General features: G+C 41.0%; 1 long non-coding RNA gene across 1 annotated transcript in view; it reads right to left on the bottom strand.

The window, feature by feature from the left end:
* Window positions 1–16,418, bottom strand: part of LOC132659698 (uncharacterized) — a 103,273-nt gene extending 86,855 nt beyond the window's left edge. Inside the window, exons 1-2 of the long non-coding RNA XR_009600425.1 lie at window positions 16,175–16,418; window positions 623–741 (exon numbers count right to left, since the gene is read on the bottom strand). This is a non-coding gene — a long non-coding RNA (uncharacterized LOC132659698). The remainder of the gene's footprint in view (window positions 1–622; window positions 742–16,174) is intronic.
* Window positions 16,419–16,819: the final 401 nt, after the last annotated feature.

The raw sequence follows: 16,819 nt of genomic DNA, 5'->3' as shown, positions 1-16,819 counted from the left end.
TGTGATTTGCAAATGTTTTCTTCCCTCTTTAGTTTAGTTTGTTCATTAGAGTTTCCATGGGGCAAAAGTTTTAAATTTTGATTAGGTCATGTATGTCATTTTTCACTTCTATGGATCATGATTTTAGTGTCTAAGAATTCTGCATAGACCTGAATCCTGAAGATCTTTTCTCTACTTTTATAGAAATATTATAACTTAATGTTTGCTGTTAACCCCATGATCCATTTTCAGTTTTTGTTCTGTTTGTATAAGGTGCAAAGTTTACACTGAAGTTCATTCTTTTTGCCTACAGATGTTCCAATATACCAAAATAGTTTCTGGAAACATCTATCCTTCTTTCATTGACCTGGTTTTTGCATCTTTGTCAGAAATCAATTAATTATATTTGTGTTGATCTATTTTGGAATCCTACATTCTGACCCAGTGATCTAAGTGTCCCTCCCTCCAGCAATACCAAACTGTCTTGACTGCCATAGTTATATAGTGAGACTAAGCACTGATTGGGGGTATCACTCAGTAGTAGAGCACATGCTTAGTATGCATGAGGCCCTGGATTCAATCCCCAATACCTCTACCTTCACATGTTGGACTTCCCTGGTAGCTCAGCTGGTAAAGAACCTACCTGCAACGCAGAAGACCCCAGTTCAATTTCTAGGTTGGGAAGATCCGCTGGAAAAGGGATAGACTACCGACTCCAGTATTCTTGGGCTTCTCTGGTGGCTCAGCTGGTAAAGAATCCACCTGAAATGCAGGAGACCTGGGTTCAGTCCCTGAGTTGGGAAGATCCCCTGGAGAAGAGAACATCTACCCATTCCAGTATTCCAGCCTGGGTTGAAAAGGGTTAGGACATGACTGAGTGACTTTCACTTTCAAGCATTGGATAAAGTGAATCCAACCTCTTTATTGTGATTTGTCAAGAATGGTTTATTCTAAGACCTGTGTCTTTCAATATAAATTTTAAAATAATATTGTCTATATATACAAAAATCTTGCTGGAATAGTGATAGGAATTGCATTCTACCTATAGATCAGTTTGGGGGAAGTTGATGACCTATTTACTAGGTTGGATCTTTTGGTTCATGAACATGGTATGTCTTTCCATTTAGTTAGGCCTTCCTTGATTTCTTTCATGAGCAAATTGAAGAATAAAAACCATATAATCATCTCAATAGATGCAGAAAAAGCTTTGACAAAATTCGACACCCATTTATGATGAAAATGCTCCAAAAAGTGCATGTAGAGGGAACCTACCTCAACATACTAAAGGCCATATATAAGACCCATAGCAAACATCATTCTCAATGGTGAAGAACTGAAAAATTTTCCTCTAAGATCAGGAATAAGACAAAGATGTTCATTCTTGCCACTATTATTCAAGATAGGCTTGGAAGTCCTAGCCATGGCAATCAGAGAAGAAAAAGAAATAAAAGTAATACAAATTGGGAAAGGAGTAAAACTATTACAGATGACATGATACTATACATAGCAAATTCTAAAAAAGATACTACCAGAAAACTACTAGAGTTCATCAATGAATTTGGTAAATTAGTAAGATACAAAGTTAATACATGGAAATCTCTTGCATTCTTATACACTAACAGTGAAAGATCAGGGGAAATTAAGGAAACAATCCCATTTACCATCACATCAAAAAGAATAAAATACCTAGGAATAAACCTACCAAGGAAGCAAAAGAACTGTACTCAGAAAACTGTAAGATCCTGATGAAAGAAATGGACACACACATATGGAAAGAGATATCATATTCTTGGATTGGAAGATCAATATTGTGAAAATAACTATACTACCCAAAGCAATGTACAGATTCAGTGTGATCCCCTTCAAATTACGGATGGCATTTTTCACTGAATTAGAACTAAAAATTTTACAATCTGTATAGAAAGACAAAAGACCCTGAATAGCCAAAACAATCTTAAGAAAGAAAAATAGAATAGAAAAATAGAACAGGCACCCTAACTTCAAACTATACTACCAAGGCTCCAGTAACCAAAACAGCATAGTCCTGGCACAAAAACAGAAATATAGATCAATGGAACAGAATAGAAAGCCCAGAGATAAACTATGTACCTATGGTCACTTAATCTATGACAAGGGCAGCAAGAATACACAGTGGAGAAAAGAGAGTCTCTTCAATAATGGTGCTGGGAAAGCTAGACAGCCACGTGTAAAGGAATGAAATTAGAACACTCCCTAACAACATACACAAAAATAAACTCAAATAGGATTAATGATCTAAACGTAAGCCTGAACACTATAAAATTCTTAGAGGAAAATGTAGGCAGACACTCTTTTATATAAATATCTTTTTTGACCCACCTCCTGGAGTAATGAAAATAAAAACAAAAATAAACAAATAGGATCTAATTAAACCTAAAAGCTTTCGCACAGCAAAGGAAACCATAAGCAAAATGGAAAGACAACCCTCAGAATGGGAGAAAATATTTGCAAATGAAGCAATCAACAAGGAATTAACCTCTAAAATAGACAAACACTCATGTAGCTCAATATAAAAAAAAAAAAAACCTAATAACCCAATCAAAAATGGTAGAAGATCTAAACAGACATTTCTCCACAGAAGATATACAGATGGCCAAAAAGCACAGGAAAAGATGCTCAACATCGCTAACCTGCTTACCTCAACTAGATAAAACCCACATACAGCAACGATGATTCTGCACAACTAAAAATAAAAAAAGTTTAAATAAAATGAATTCACAGATGACAATTATTTTCTTTTAGTATTTCAAAAGTGTTGTGCTACTTTACTCTGACTCCCTGATTTCAACTCAGAAATCAACTGTTATTCAGATTGGTGTCCTCCTATGGGTAAAGCAAAATTTTTCTGGCTGCCTGTAAGATGTTTCCTTTGCCTTCAGTTTACAGAATTTCATGGTGATATTTTTTTGGCATGGACATGTTTGGGCTCCTCCCATTTGCTTTTTTCTCAGCCACCTGAATCTGCATACTCATGCATTTTAACAAATTTTAGTTTTCAGTAATTTTTAAAATATGCTTTCAGCTTGATTCTCTTTCTCTTCTTTTTCTGGGACTCTGTACAAACATTAGATCTCTGGTTATTATGCAAAGGTCTCTGAAACTGTCCTTTTTCCATCTTTCTTGTGTTTTTTCAGTTTGGTAAACTCTATTTATTCACCCACCTTCCTGTTCATTGGTTTCATTCTGTGTCATCTCCACTCTCCACTCTACTATTGAGCCCATTTTACAAGCTTATTTTTGTTTCGATGTAGTATTTTTGTTTACATAATTTCCATGTGGTTCTTTTTTCTTAATTTCTATTTCTTTGCTGATATTTTCTACCTTTTTTTCAAGAGGATGTTTAATTGATCATTGAAACATTTTCACGTTGTCTGCTTTAAAATTCTCAGATAATTTCAACATCTGATTCATCTTGGTCTTGGCATTAGGTGATTGGGCTTTTTTCTCATTCAGTTATGCTTTTTAGGCTCTCAGCATAATAGGAGATTTTCAGTTGTATTCTGGACATTGGTGTATGATATAAGAGACCCTGGGTCCTATGTCAGTCTCTATTTCAGCAGCCAGTCACCCTGTTTACATTTGATGTGGTGGCCTTGGTTTGCTGTAGACTGTGGTCCCACTGACAATTCAATCAAAGTCTTTCCATGTTATTTTGGTCTGCATAATCCATCTGATGTTTCCATGTTCCTGCTGGTTCCCAATGTTGCTGCCTGAAGGGCGGAGGGGTTTCCGGGCAGGGTCACTGGGAAACTCGGTGGTGGAAAGGAGGCTTCCTGGCTAGATGCTTGTCAGGTAACCCTAAGAGCATTTCCCCTGCTGTCCTATATCTTAAGGGATGGTGATTTATACTGTGGGACGAGCAGACTTTCCAAGCCAGGACACACAGGCAGGGTGAAGCATTTTCCCCTGGACCAGAGGTGGCTAACAGACAGGTTTGAAATGCAAACATACATTTGCCTGAAGTGGAGAGCTACATTCTTTCTCCTTAGAACTCTGCAGTAGACAAGAAAAAAACCAATGGAACAGTCAATATCAATAACAATAATCTGAGATACGATAGATGGTTGATGCACGGAGAAAGTGACAGTGTGGAACTTCACCTGAGTCTGTGCTCCTGGGAAGTAAAAGGTCCCAAAATGCCCCCGCATTTGTATCCTGGGAAGTGGCGTGCTGTGAAGGCCTAATACGACTTGGATCAGGCTCACAACGTCTCCTGTTCCCCTAGGACCAGACCAGAGAGCCCAAACTCCCGCTGACCAATCTGGACAAATGCCCACCAACTTGACCAGTTTTCAGTGAGGCTTCTCTCCTCCCGCAGGCCCTGAACTTGGCCTGCCACTGAGCACTTGAACAAGGAACTCCCCCTCCTTCATGACCCAATTTTGTCAGATCCATCAAAGGCTTCTATTGCTCCCTGCCCCTACATGACTGAGTTTTAGCCCCTCACAGTGAAGGCACCTGAGCCAGAGAGGTTGGAATATGCCTCTTGCTCACACAGATGATCAATGGTCCACAAGAAATAATCGCCATAAGACGTCACGGGAGAGAAAACTGTGGTTCCAGTCAGTGCTGCCCCAGTGGTCAGAGTCTATCCTCGGCTGCAGCCCCCCAAACCCCCCTGCACCCTCTTCAGGGGCAGCGTGCAGCTGTGAGTGCCTCTGGGTCATCACCCACCAAACCTGCCTGCACAGGAGTTACCCACGATACACTTCATAATTGCACTTTGTGAAGTTTTTTCCATCTCGAATTTCCTTCTCAGTTTGGTGAGTGCTTTAGGTTCCCTTCCTACTCAGAAAATAGCCCCTCCAAGAATCAGTAAAAATGCATTCCCTATCAACAGTTTGGTTCTTTCTAGTCTCTTTTGCCTCTCTAGATCAGAATGTCTAGAAGCATCCCAGAACGTGTTCTCTTCTAGTCTCTTCTGCCTTTCTAGATGAGAGGGTCTCTTTCCCGGTGACCTTTCAGACAAATTCACTAAACCTCTTGGCAGAATTTAGCATAGTTGTCCAATGTCAGTTTCTCTGAGCATAACATTCTCTTGAATTTTTATGGCACAGCATCCACTGGTCTTCAGTGCATAGCCCTGGTTGCTCTTCTGCTGACTCTGAGTTGAGGTCCTCCTTCCTTTTTAGCTGTCAGTGATAAAGATCATAAATAATGTTCATAAAGATCACAATTATGCTCCAAGAAATAAATGAGCTCTTGGAGCTTTTACTCCTTTTCTTCCTTCTCAGTCTCCTCTCCCTCCTCCTTTTCTTCTTCCCCTCTTTCTCTCTCCCTCTCCCTCTTTCCCATTGTACTCTTTCTCATGACTTTAAATTCCATCACTAGGCAAAAACTCCCAGATTTATATCTCCAACCAAAACTTCATTTCCTGCCTCAGTGTCTATTACTGACTAAATTATGCACTATCCCTAAAATTCATATGTTGAAGTCCTTATCCCTAGTAAGTTAAATCTTGAATATAGGGCTTTTTAGAGGAGATTAAGTTAAAATGAGGCAGTTTGAATGGGCCTAATCCAATCTGACTGGTGTCCTTATTAGGAAGAGAAGATTGGTACACAGAGGGTGCCAGGGATGGGTGCATGCAGAAGAAAAACCATGCAAGGACACAGCAAGAGGCTGCTGTCTGCAAGCCAAAGTCTTGGAAGAAACCAAACCTGCTGACACCTTGATCTCAGACTTCCAGCCTCCAGAACTGTGAAAAAATGAATTGATATTGTTTAAAGCCTTCAGGCTGCAGTATTGGTTATGACAACCCTGGCAAACAAACATGATATCCGACTGTCTGTTATCCACCTTGGAGATGTCATAGACATCTCAGCATACACTTGTCCAAACTTGACCTTCCTCAAATCTTCTCCTCCCCATAAAGGTACCCACCATCCAACTATTTGATCAACATTAAAAACTAGGAGTAATTCTGTTCCATACCATCAAATCCTACCAACTATTCCAAGGAAATGATTATTTTCATTGCTAACTTTATGGTTTAGATGATTATGATTTCTTGGTTGGCCTGATAAAGTAAATATATGATTAGCTCCCTGCATCCATTCTCCACTCAATAGCCAGAGAATTCTTGCTAAATATTTTGTGCAGCTTTTCACTCGTCCTTGGAGGGAAGGTTGATCAAGATTCCCCACTCTGACATCATTTCCAGACCCAGAGTCCAAACATCATGACTTCTTATCTCTCTTCCTTCTTGAAACTGGCCATTGTCTACATCGTCTCCTTTTTTCTGTACAATAATAGACCTTTCTTATGAAATTTATTTCCCTTTTACACCCAAATCCTAGCCTGATGATGTTCATCCATCCACCTGGATGATGTGTGAACTTTAGTATTTCCAGAAGCAACAGGTGACTCTCACCATTGAGATATTCTTGTCTAGGAATTTGAGTCCTAGGTGTCTTTGAAATCCAACACGTGCATCCTATTAGGTAGCTCACTACGTACATGTGTCTCACAAGTAAAGATAGAATATCTGGCTTTTCCTCATCTGTCATCCTTTTCCTCCTCTATCTCTTCTATGTTTTCTCTCCAGCTCACTCTCCCTTTCTAGAACATTCCTACATGAAAGCAATGTGTTTATTCATGCTAAATTTTTTAATGCACTGGGAGGTAAGAGAGGGTTAGAAATGTGTCAGTGATTTGTCCAGGTGTTCTTGGGGTTTAGCATTGATCATAGGACTTTGGGTCAAGCATCACAATAGATGCTTAATAAGTCTGTTAATTTGAAAATGATGCCTTAGCAAATTTGAGGGTTTTCTGAAAAATTTAGAAAAATTTCAGAGAGAATTCCAAAAAGCAATGCTAGATCCCAGGAGAAGTCTTCTGGACACTCACTCTGCCATACACAGCATTTGTTACCTGACAGGAGCTGAGCCCCAAGTGTGGAGAACACCCCTGTCTGTGTCTCAGGCAGCAAGAAGGGGCCCAGAGCTGGGATATCTAATACATGGAGTACTTGTGGTATAAAGTTGTCTCCCACCTCATGGAAACTGCACAGGGTTCTGCACAGATAGGTAACCTGAGAGAAAGAGAGGTTAGCAGGCATACAACCCACATCTAGTAAGGGGTTGACCCAGGATTCAGCCCTGTCATCCAACAGGCTCCAACAACTACGTTGGTAACCACTATTCTAGCAGGGTCTCAGCTCCCGAAAGAGGAGCTGCTGCACACCCCCACCCCAAGTCTACTATCCCGGTACTTCCGAGAAATACAGAGGTCCCAAAACACTCAGCCACAAACAACTCTTCAGTTCAGCTCAGTTCAGTCACTCAGTTGTGTCCAACTCTGCAACCCCATGAACTGCAACATGCTGAGCTTCCCTGTCCATCACCAACTCCTGGAGCTTGTTCAAACTCATGTCCATCGGGTCAGTGATGTTATTTAACCATCTCATCCTCTGTCATCTCCTTCTCCTCCTGCCCTCAATCTTTCCCAGCATCAGGGTCTTTTCAAATGATTCAGTTCTTCACATTAGGTGGCCAGAGTATTAGAGTTTCAGCCTCAGCATCAGTCCTTCCAATGAATATTCAGGACTGATTTCCTTTAGGATGGACTCGTTGGATCTCCTTGCAGTCCAAGGGACTCACAAGAGTCTTCTCCAACACCACAATTCAAAAGCATCAGTTCTTTGCCTCAGCTTTCTTTACAGTCCAACTCTCACATTTATACATGACTAAAACCATAGTTTGACTAGATGGACCTTTGTTGGCAGAGTAAAGTCTCTGCTTTTTAATATGCTATCTAGGTTGCAAGTAACAGAAGTAACTCTTCTGTTGCTTACATTTCAAAACAGGCTAAGAAGTGGGGTGATTTCGTTATCACTAGCTGCCGAACAAGGGCAGACCAGAGGCTGTTTCCCATTTTGTGCTCCTCACTGCACACAATTTTGTCCAGAGGAGATCACTGCAGTAGGATCAATAAATACCAAGCAGATAACCAAATGAAATATTCTTAAAATATCTGGATGTTCACCTAGAAGCAAAATATCTTGACTTTCATTAACTTTCAATATAGAATAAATTAACCTAGAAAAAAACTAATATGAGAAAAAGCTGCACTTTTAGACTCTTTAAAAACATACTTACATGTTTTTTTTTTCCCTAGGTTGTCTGGGAAATAAGAAAACTCAGTTAGACATCATCCTTTTTTTGTAGACATAACCGAAATTAGTGAAAGCCCGTGTCATGAGCCAGATGGGAGGAGAGAACCCCTGGGCACAGGCACCTCATAGCACCCAGTCCATGTAATTCTGTCTAAATGGATTGCCAACCAGCTCTCATATCAGCAATAGAGTCTTTGTTCACACAGCAATAAACCAAAGTGTACAATTGAGTTTACACTCAACACATAAACTGTATCCAGGACACAACAAAATAACAAGAAGTGAACCATAAAGTTTCCAAAATGTTTTAAGAATTACAGGAACTTCCTAAGAAAGAAACAAAAATACTATGCTTTATAAAACATCAGTAGAAGTTGCACTTGAGTTGTTTTGTTTGGTGAGTAAATGTGGTCATTTTTCACCTCCTGAAGATGTTGACTCAAACCCCAAGTGTGACTGAGCTGAAAATTTTTCATGAAACCATGCTGTGTAATGTAGCCAACCCTCCAACAATCTGAAGATAAGGACCACGGAAAGAGGAAGCATACTCAGCGCCTCTGTGCAGGGTTGCTACATGGAGCCACCCGAAAGGGAGCTCTCATGAGTGAGGCAGAAGCTAGAACCTATTATATAGAATGAAGTAAGTCAGAAAGAGAAAAGCAAATGCCATGTATTAATGCATATATATGGAATCTAGAAAGATAGTACTAATGAAGCTATTTTCAGGGCAGCAATGGAGAGACAGACATAGAGAACAGACTTGTGGGCACCGAGGGGGAAGAAGAGGGTGGGACGAAATGAGAGAGAAGCATTGAAAAATATACATTACTATATGTAAAATAGGTAGCCAGTGGGAATTTCCTGTATGCTGCAGGGAGTTCAAATCCTGTCCTCTGTGATAACCTAGAGGTGTGGGATGGGGTGAGAGGTGGGAGGGAGGTTCCAGAGGGAGGGGACATACATATACCTATGGTTGATTCATGTTGATATATGGCAGAAACCAATGCAATATTGTATCCTTCAATTAAAAATATATTTATATAAAAATTTTAAAAAAAATTTTTAAGGAACATGCCAGTCATGCTCTGGTGTTCACACTGATATGAAGGAGGAACAGGATAAGAGCTTGAGGAGCAGCCCACGTTCCACCCCCAGCATCCGGTCCTGCTCTTCCTACTTCTTCAGGTGAGCCTTGGCACCCCAGAGGCTCCTCCCAAAGGCTACTGCAGGTTTTGTTTCTTGTGGTTCTACTAAGCGCTGCGTGAAACAGGCTGTTTCATCCATCACCTGGGATCTGGTGAAAGCCTGCTGAGTGGCAGACACAGTGCCCTTGTGATTAAGCCAATGCTCAAGGACTTCATAGGGCCCTCCCACGGTCATGTGCCAAGTGTAGCTGATCAGAAACTAGATCCCAGATCACGTGGTTTCAAGTCCTCTGCCCTTTCTGCTCCTGGGTATTTATCCAAAGAATTGAAAGCAGGATCTTGAAAAGAAATCTGCACTTCTATGTTCACTGTGGCGCTATTCACACTAGCTAAGATGTAAAAACAAGCCAAATGTCCACAACAGACAAAAGGATAAAGTGGGAGATAGGCACGATATAGATGTACATAGATACACACACTGGAATATCATTCAGCCTTCAACAAGAGGGGAAACCTGTCATTTGCGACATCATGGATGAGTCTGAAGGACATAGCACCAAGTGAAATAAAGACAAATGCTGCTTGATTCCACTTACATGAGGAATCTAAAATTGTCACACCCGTAGAAGTAGAGAGCAGATTGGTGGTTGTCAGCGGCTGGGGGGAGGGGAGCATGCGGAGGTGTTCAGTGAGTATAAAGTTACCTTTATAGGAGATGAATAGATTCTAGAGACCTGCTATACACCACAGTGCCTGTACTTGGCCATTTAGTTTTGCACACTTAAAAACTGGTGAAGAGGGTAGATCTCATGCTAAGTGTTCTTAACAGTAAAAATAAAAGCAAGGGGACACAAGAAATCTCATGGAGGTGATGGATGTGTTTCTCACTTCATGGTGATAGTACCCAGGGCGCAGGCAATGTCCAAACAAACACATCAAAAAGTATATAGTAAATATGTGCAACAATTGGTAGATGACATATATGTCAATGAAGCTGAACAAAGAAATGCCAAAGATATCTATTTTAAGTAAGGAGATATGTGTTAGAATTTATTCTCATGGTATATGGACAGATCGTAGAGGAAACTGAGAGAGATTCTAGTTTCCCTAAGAAAATTTCTGGTTTCAATACACAGAGGTCTCTGATGTGTGGAACTGGATAGCATGAGAAACAGGGGAGAAGAAGACCCCCTTGTAAGGATCTCCCCTCCAGGGCCTCTGATGGTTGACATGGACACACATGGCACCCCATCAAAATGTGATAAGTTCTTTTTGCCTTTCCAGGCAACCCAATCTGTGGTTGACAGCAATGGGCAATGAGAAGACATTGCTTTACCTGGTTGAGTCTAAGTCAACCCCAGTAGGAAGGGCTCTTGGCTACTTGACCACAGTGGTTTTCTATGGCAAACAAAAACTAGAATAATGTGAAAAATGCCAATGAGAAGAAATCCAGAAAAAGCTACAGACAGAACTTTTGACTTCGGAGAGGAATGTTGGGAATTGCCAACAACATAGCTGGGAAATGGGCCACCTGGTTTTGACGCCTCAGACACAACAAATGCTTGGGAGGACTTAGACTGGCCGACCTAAACCAGAACCAGCCCGTTCACACGGGAACCAGCCTGGCTGCCACTCCTGCAAGCTGCATTGGCTTGTGGCAACGGCCGGGAAACATTCTGCACAGCTGAGCGAGGGCTCAGAGGAAACTTCGCGATGGTCAGGAATGTACTGTTCTTTGAGCCATTTCCTTTAACAACTTGGAAGAAATAATAATTAATATAAACAGTAGTCACCAGACTTGACTTGCTGCAGGAGAAATAAGAGAACATGATTTGCAAAGATTCAGGTTCAAGGCAGAGTTCTTTCTCTACTGTCCTGTGGGGATGGAGCTAAGTCAGCAAAACTCTCTGAGCCTCAGTTTTCCCTTCTGCAACATTAGCAGATACCTGCCTTGTAGGGCTAGTAATAGACTCAGGTGCCCCACAGGCATAGAAATCACACCATGGGCTTCCTCACTATTCTTATTAGTTCTATAATCTGCAAAGTAGGTGGTCCTCAATAAATTAGAAGAAATAACAAGCAAAGCTAAAATGAGACTCTTGGAAGAAATCTCTGACTTTCAAAGTGATTATAGTCACAAAGAGTTTAATTCATTAAACGTATCATATTTTCAAGAAACATTAAAATCCTTCCAGAATATATAAAAAGATGAAAAAAGCACCATATTTGTTTTACCAAGCATGCCTAACTGCAACATGAAAGTATAAGTAAAATAGACCAGTAAAGGAAAACTGCAGAACTCATCTCACAAGACGATATTTGAGATCTTTAAGCATTAGCTAATAAATATATTTCAAAGTTCAAAAATATTAATAAGATGGCATAACACAAAGTAAAGTACTTATTTCAAAGCACTGCTCTTAACTTGGAGTCATTAGATGACTTTCAGTGGTAGCAGTGATAGGAGAAAGAAAGAGATTAAAAGAGAACAGGGTCCAATAACAGCATGATGAGTCAACATTGTTAGAAAGTTATTGTCACTACAATATGACATTAAATATATATAGCAGACTGGAAGAAATAAAACTGTATTTATCTGAATCTGTGATTATGTAATAAAAATCCAAAGATAAGAACTAAAAGCAGATTTGGGGCAGATAAGAATCAGAGAAGATAAAGGCAGTAGCAGGCAGCTCTATGAGCCTGAAGAGGAGAAAGCCCTGTCCCCAAAAGGCCAAACCCCTTGGGAGGCACAAGGTTTGAAGGGATGGGGGTTTCACACTCAAGTTTGTGGGTGTGATGATGGAAAGTTCACACCAGTCTGGATGGGACTGCTGTGGTCCAGGCCTGTACATCTTGCAAACACACCAATCAAATTCCCTCTTCAGGACAATGAGGGGGTACTGATGAGAACCCCTGGGCAGAGGACCCAAGTAGAAACCACAAGGGAAAACAGTGACAAGAAAGTCTAGATTTATAAATGGACTGAATGGTGGTGAAAATGGAGAGCAGAGCTTGCACAGTGTATCTCTGCTCTAGCTGATTGAAGGCCGCTTGAAAGGCAGGGTGGCCAGCAAGTGCTCTCATGAGACTAACCGAGAATGAAAGGGTGGGGAGGAAAGAAAGGAGGCTTCAGAGTAGAAGCCAAAGCCTGAGAGAGCTCCATGCTAGCTGAATTGTTATGTGTGTGATCCCATAATTTATCTGTTGAAATTCTAACCCCCAAGGTGATGGTATTAGGAGGCTGGATTGTTTAGAAATGATTAGGTAGGAGCCCTCACAAGGGCTCACAAGCCCTCACAAATGAAATCAATGACCTTAGAGAAGGGGCCCCAAAGAAATCTCTTGCCCTCCTTCTACAATATAAAGATAAAAGAACTAGGCGGTCTTCAACCCAGAAGAGGTGCTCTCCCCAGCACCTGACCATGACGGCACCTTGACCTCAGACTTCCAGCTCCAGGACTGTGAGGAAGAAATGCCTCATGTTTATAGGCCAGTCAACCTATGGTTCTTTGCTGTAGCATCCAGAATTGATCAAGACACTGCCTTACAAGGAATAAATATTAAAGGATGTCCTTCAGGTGGAAAGGAAGTGATACTGGCAAGATGGTAATCCAAACCCTCAGAAAGAGATGGAGTACACCAGAAAACATACATACTTCATAAGACATTAGATTGCATAAAATAATTAGAACATAGCATTGTTGGGTTTATAACACATGTAGGTATTTTCTATATGTTTCCACAGCAATAAGGGAACATCAGAAGGGGGGAAACCATTAATCATAATGGTTGCTGAGCTCACAGCCTTTCAGGCTGAGACTCTCTCAGCTAACAAGGCAGAAGGTGAGACTGGTCACTGCAATGCATCAGGACATTTCCAAGAGGAGAAACAGGGGCCCAACTGTGTCTCTGAGAACAGAGCCAAGCAGGAATCTCCCCACCAGTGGAAAGCTTCCCCTCTTAGAATAAATGTATGGCATTTATCCTTAGAATAAATAAGGCTTCCATGATGGCTCAGCCTCTAAAGAATCCACCTACAATGTGGGAGACCTGGGTTTGATCCCTGGGTTGGGAAGATTCCCCTGGAGAAAGGAATGGCAACCCACTCCAGTATTCTGACCTGGAGAATTCCATGGACAGAGGAGCCTGGCAGGTTACAGACGATGGGGTCGCAAAGAGTTGAGCATGACTGAGTGACTTTCACATTCAGGCATTACATAAAGCATGGCCAAGAGGATGAGCCACCCCCATAATGTTATAGATAATCAGTTCAAAGTTGAATTTAGAGTCACTGTAGCTGCCATGGACTTTTCCCAAAGATAAACAGGAGCCCCAACGTAGGAAAGTAGGTATCTCAGCAGAGGATGGCACAAGATAGTCATAACTGTCAGGCTCATCTCTGAGCCTCAACAGAAGCTGATCAACTACCCAGGCAGGCAAAGTGCTCCCACAGTTCTGAAGGAGGAGGGCCAGGAACTGAGCCAAGCCGATTGTACTGTACAAACATTCAAGATATATTCAAAACAGGAGGCTTCAGTTGAGTTCCATCACTACTTTCTTTTTTCTTTTTTTCTTCATAAAGTCTTAAAATATCTTCTTCTTATGGCTATGAGGAGACAGCTGGGCCCCTAGGAGCATGGTTCAGAAAAGCCAAAAGAGGCTCCTGAAACCAGCAACACAGCAATTACCTGGGACCACTGGCTTTGCACTCTAAACCAGATAGCTCTTGGTCTGTATACTGGTTAATTTTCTAAAGTGGTAAACTAATCTGGGTTCTCTCAAAAGATAAAATAGATTCGACTCTCTCTTATCAGCAGGACATTTTCTATAGTATATTTTTAGTTTCTTTATGAGGCCAGCTCTCAGAAAGTACATTAAATGTACACTTGTCTTTGTTTAAAGACTCGTAAAAATTTAGTAACTTTTCTAAATTTGAATCTGTTTTACTTAAAATTCAATTAAGATAATGATATTCAAATTGTTTTATAATTCTATAATCAAATTCTAGCCTTATAATTTTATACTCAATAAAGCTGGCTTAAAACTTAATATTCAAAAAACTAAGATCATGGCATCCGGTCCCATCACTTCATGGTAAATAAATGGGGAAAAAGTAGAAACAGTGACAGATTTTATTTTCTTGGGCTCCAAAATCACTGCAGATGGTGTCTGCAGCCATGAAATGAAAAGGTGCTTGCTCTTTGGAAAGAGAGCTATGACAAACTTAGACAGTGTATTAAAGAGCAGAGACATCACTTCACCAACAAAGGTCCAGACAGTCAAAGCTATGGTTCCAGTAGTCATGTCGGGATGTGAAAGCTGGACCATAAAGAAAACCGAGTGCCAAAGAACTGATGCTTTTGAACTGCAGTGTTGGAGAAGATTTTTGAAAGTCCCTTGGACTGCAAGGAGATCCAACCAGTCCATCCTAAAGGAAAACAGTCCTGAATATTTATTGGAAGGACTGATGCTGATGCTGAAGCTGAAACTCCAATACTTTGGCCAACTGATGCAAAGATCTGACTCATTGGAAAAGACCCTGATGCAGGGACAGATTGAGGGCAAGAGGAGAAGGGGATGACAGAGGATGAGATGGTTAGATGGCACCACCAACTCAATGGATATGAGTTTAAACAAACTCCAGGAGTTAATAATGGACAGGGAAGCCTGGTGTGCTACAGTTCATAAGGTCACAAAAAGTCAGATATGACTTATTGACTGAACAATTCTCTTCACTTTTTAGCCCCATGGGAAACATTTTCCAACTTGGCATATCAGCCATTCTTGGCATTCAGCTATGTGAAAGTTCTTTGATGTATAACATACAAGGATTTGTAGTTGGATGTCAAAGTCATGAAGTTTTTTATCTGAGAGGTCATAAGCTTTAAAATTTAGTATAAGGAATGGGCAAATATTCATAATTTTCTCTACTCTTAAACTGGCAAATTAAAATTTTAAACTTTATATTCAAATCTGTGGCTGCCATAGACCAAAGGTGCCCTCATGCCCTGAGAGAGTTATTTCCCTTCACCTGTCAGAGAACCAGCTGCTGAGGGCTTGCAGCAGACAAGAGAGTCAGCTTCAGCCTCACAGAGGCTGAAGCCATTTGATGCCAGTGTGCATGTTGGCAAGAGTATGGCTTGGAGAAGTGGCCTCCAGCCTGGACAGGACCATAGAACCTTGACCCCACATTGTGCCAGGTCCTGAACTTCTTGATTCCATGCTTCACAGTCCAGGAGGGCAACTTGGGTAGCTTTTGTGAAACTATGAGAAAAACTCAGGCTCTAAAGAGTACATTATTGTTGTGGTGTGCTTTCTCTTGCCTGAAGGAAAGAGGCAGATAAGATGGATCCACTCAGACAGTTTCCTTGACTAGCTTTCTAGAGAAGAGAATGCTAGGACTTTGGGGTGAGCCAATTCTCTATTTAGGAGAATAATTCTTTACTATTTGTTTTTAAAACCATTCTAAATGAATGCATTTTAATGGAAACTGATACATTCTATTACATGGGCTAAGTAATAATTGCCCCCATATTGTAGGAAAGTTAAAAGACCCAACACAAGTAAATTTTCAAACATTAAAAAAAAAAACAGTTAATTTGTCAGTGGCATAACCCTTAACCACTTCGATGCATATTGAAATTCATGTATTTAGGGCATTTCACTTTAATTAAAAACCGACTCTGAGAGGTTGCAATGATTTATTTGTCCATGATTTTTCTCATTGAGCATAGGCTTCCAAATCACTGGGCCCATCTGAACCTGACTGATTTGGAGCCATCTGCCTCTGATGGACCTTTGAACTCTCACCTGTAAAACCAGTGCTCTGTTGTGATCTACTTCACAAGGTTGCTCTAGAATTAAATTAGAAAAGTTTGTGATGAGAACTTACCCACACCTTGGCATGCACCCTGCAGGCAGTCACCAATTACAGCTCTCTCACTAGTTATCCCTTCTCCCACCAGTCTCGACGTTCAGATATGGAAATCAGAGAGCCCAGGCTGTCCTGCTGAAAGCGAGACCCAGAGATACTAAGAGGCTCGCTAACGGCCACGTTCAGCCCTCACCCCCAGTTCCTCCTCTCTGGTCAGGCCTCTTGCAATGATACCACAGCTGCTCCTTCACAAAAGCTGTTTGAGAAAAGGCCGCTCTGTGTGACCCTAGTCTTTGCTCTACTTGAAACCCCAGCTAGCCTCAGCATTAAGATAAACTCTCTTAGAAGGCATCTGAAGGAAAAGCAAATATTTTGACCATTAAAAGAACTTCTAAATCTAAATAACAAATGTCAAAGGCCTGGCTTGTATTAGGCAACTTCACTTATCTCCTGGCTCACAGGACACTTTGCTCAACCCGTTTTCCAGTGATTGTCTCTCTGGGACCTCGGACAACAAGATATGTGTCTGCAAAGATGGCAATGCTAAGTGCACTCAAGCATTTCCCTTGCATGGAGGTGATTTCTAGCCTCTTAGATATTTTCACCATGTCTTCTCACGGAACTCATGTGCAGAGCAGCTAGGAAGGGTTAATGTAGAAAGGG

This window comes from Ovis aries, chromosome 4 (genome assembly GCF_016772045.2).
Source record: "Ovis aries strain OAR_USU_Benz2616 breed Rambouillet chromosome 4, ARS-UI_Ramb_v3.0, whole genome shotgun sequence".
Lineage (NCBI taxonomy): Eukaryota > Metazoa > Chordata > Mammalia > Artiodactyla > Bovidae > Ovis > Ovis aries.
Note: the sequence above shows the minus strand (reverse complement) of the source record. Positions and strands in the feature narration are given on the sequence as shown.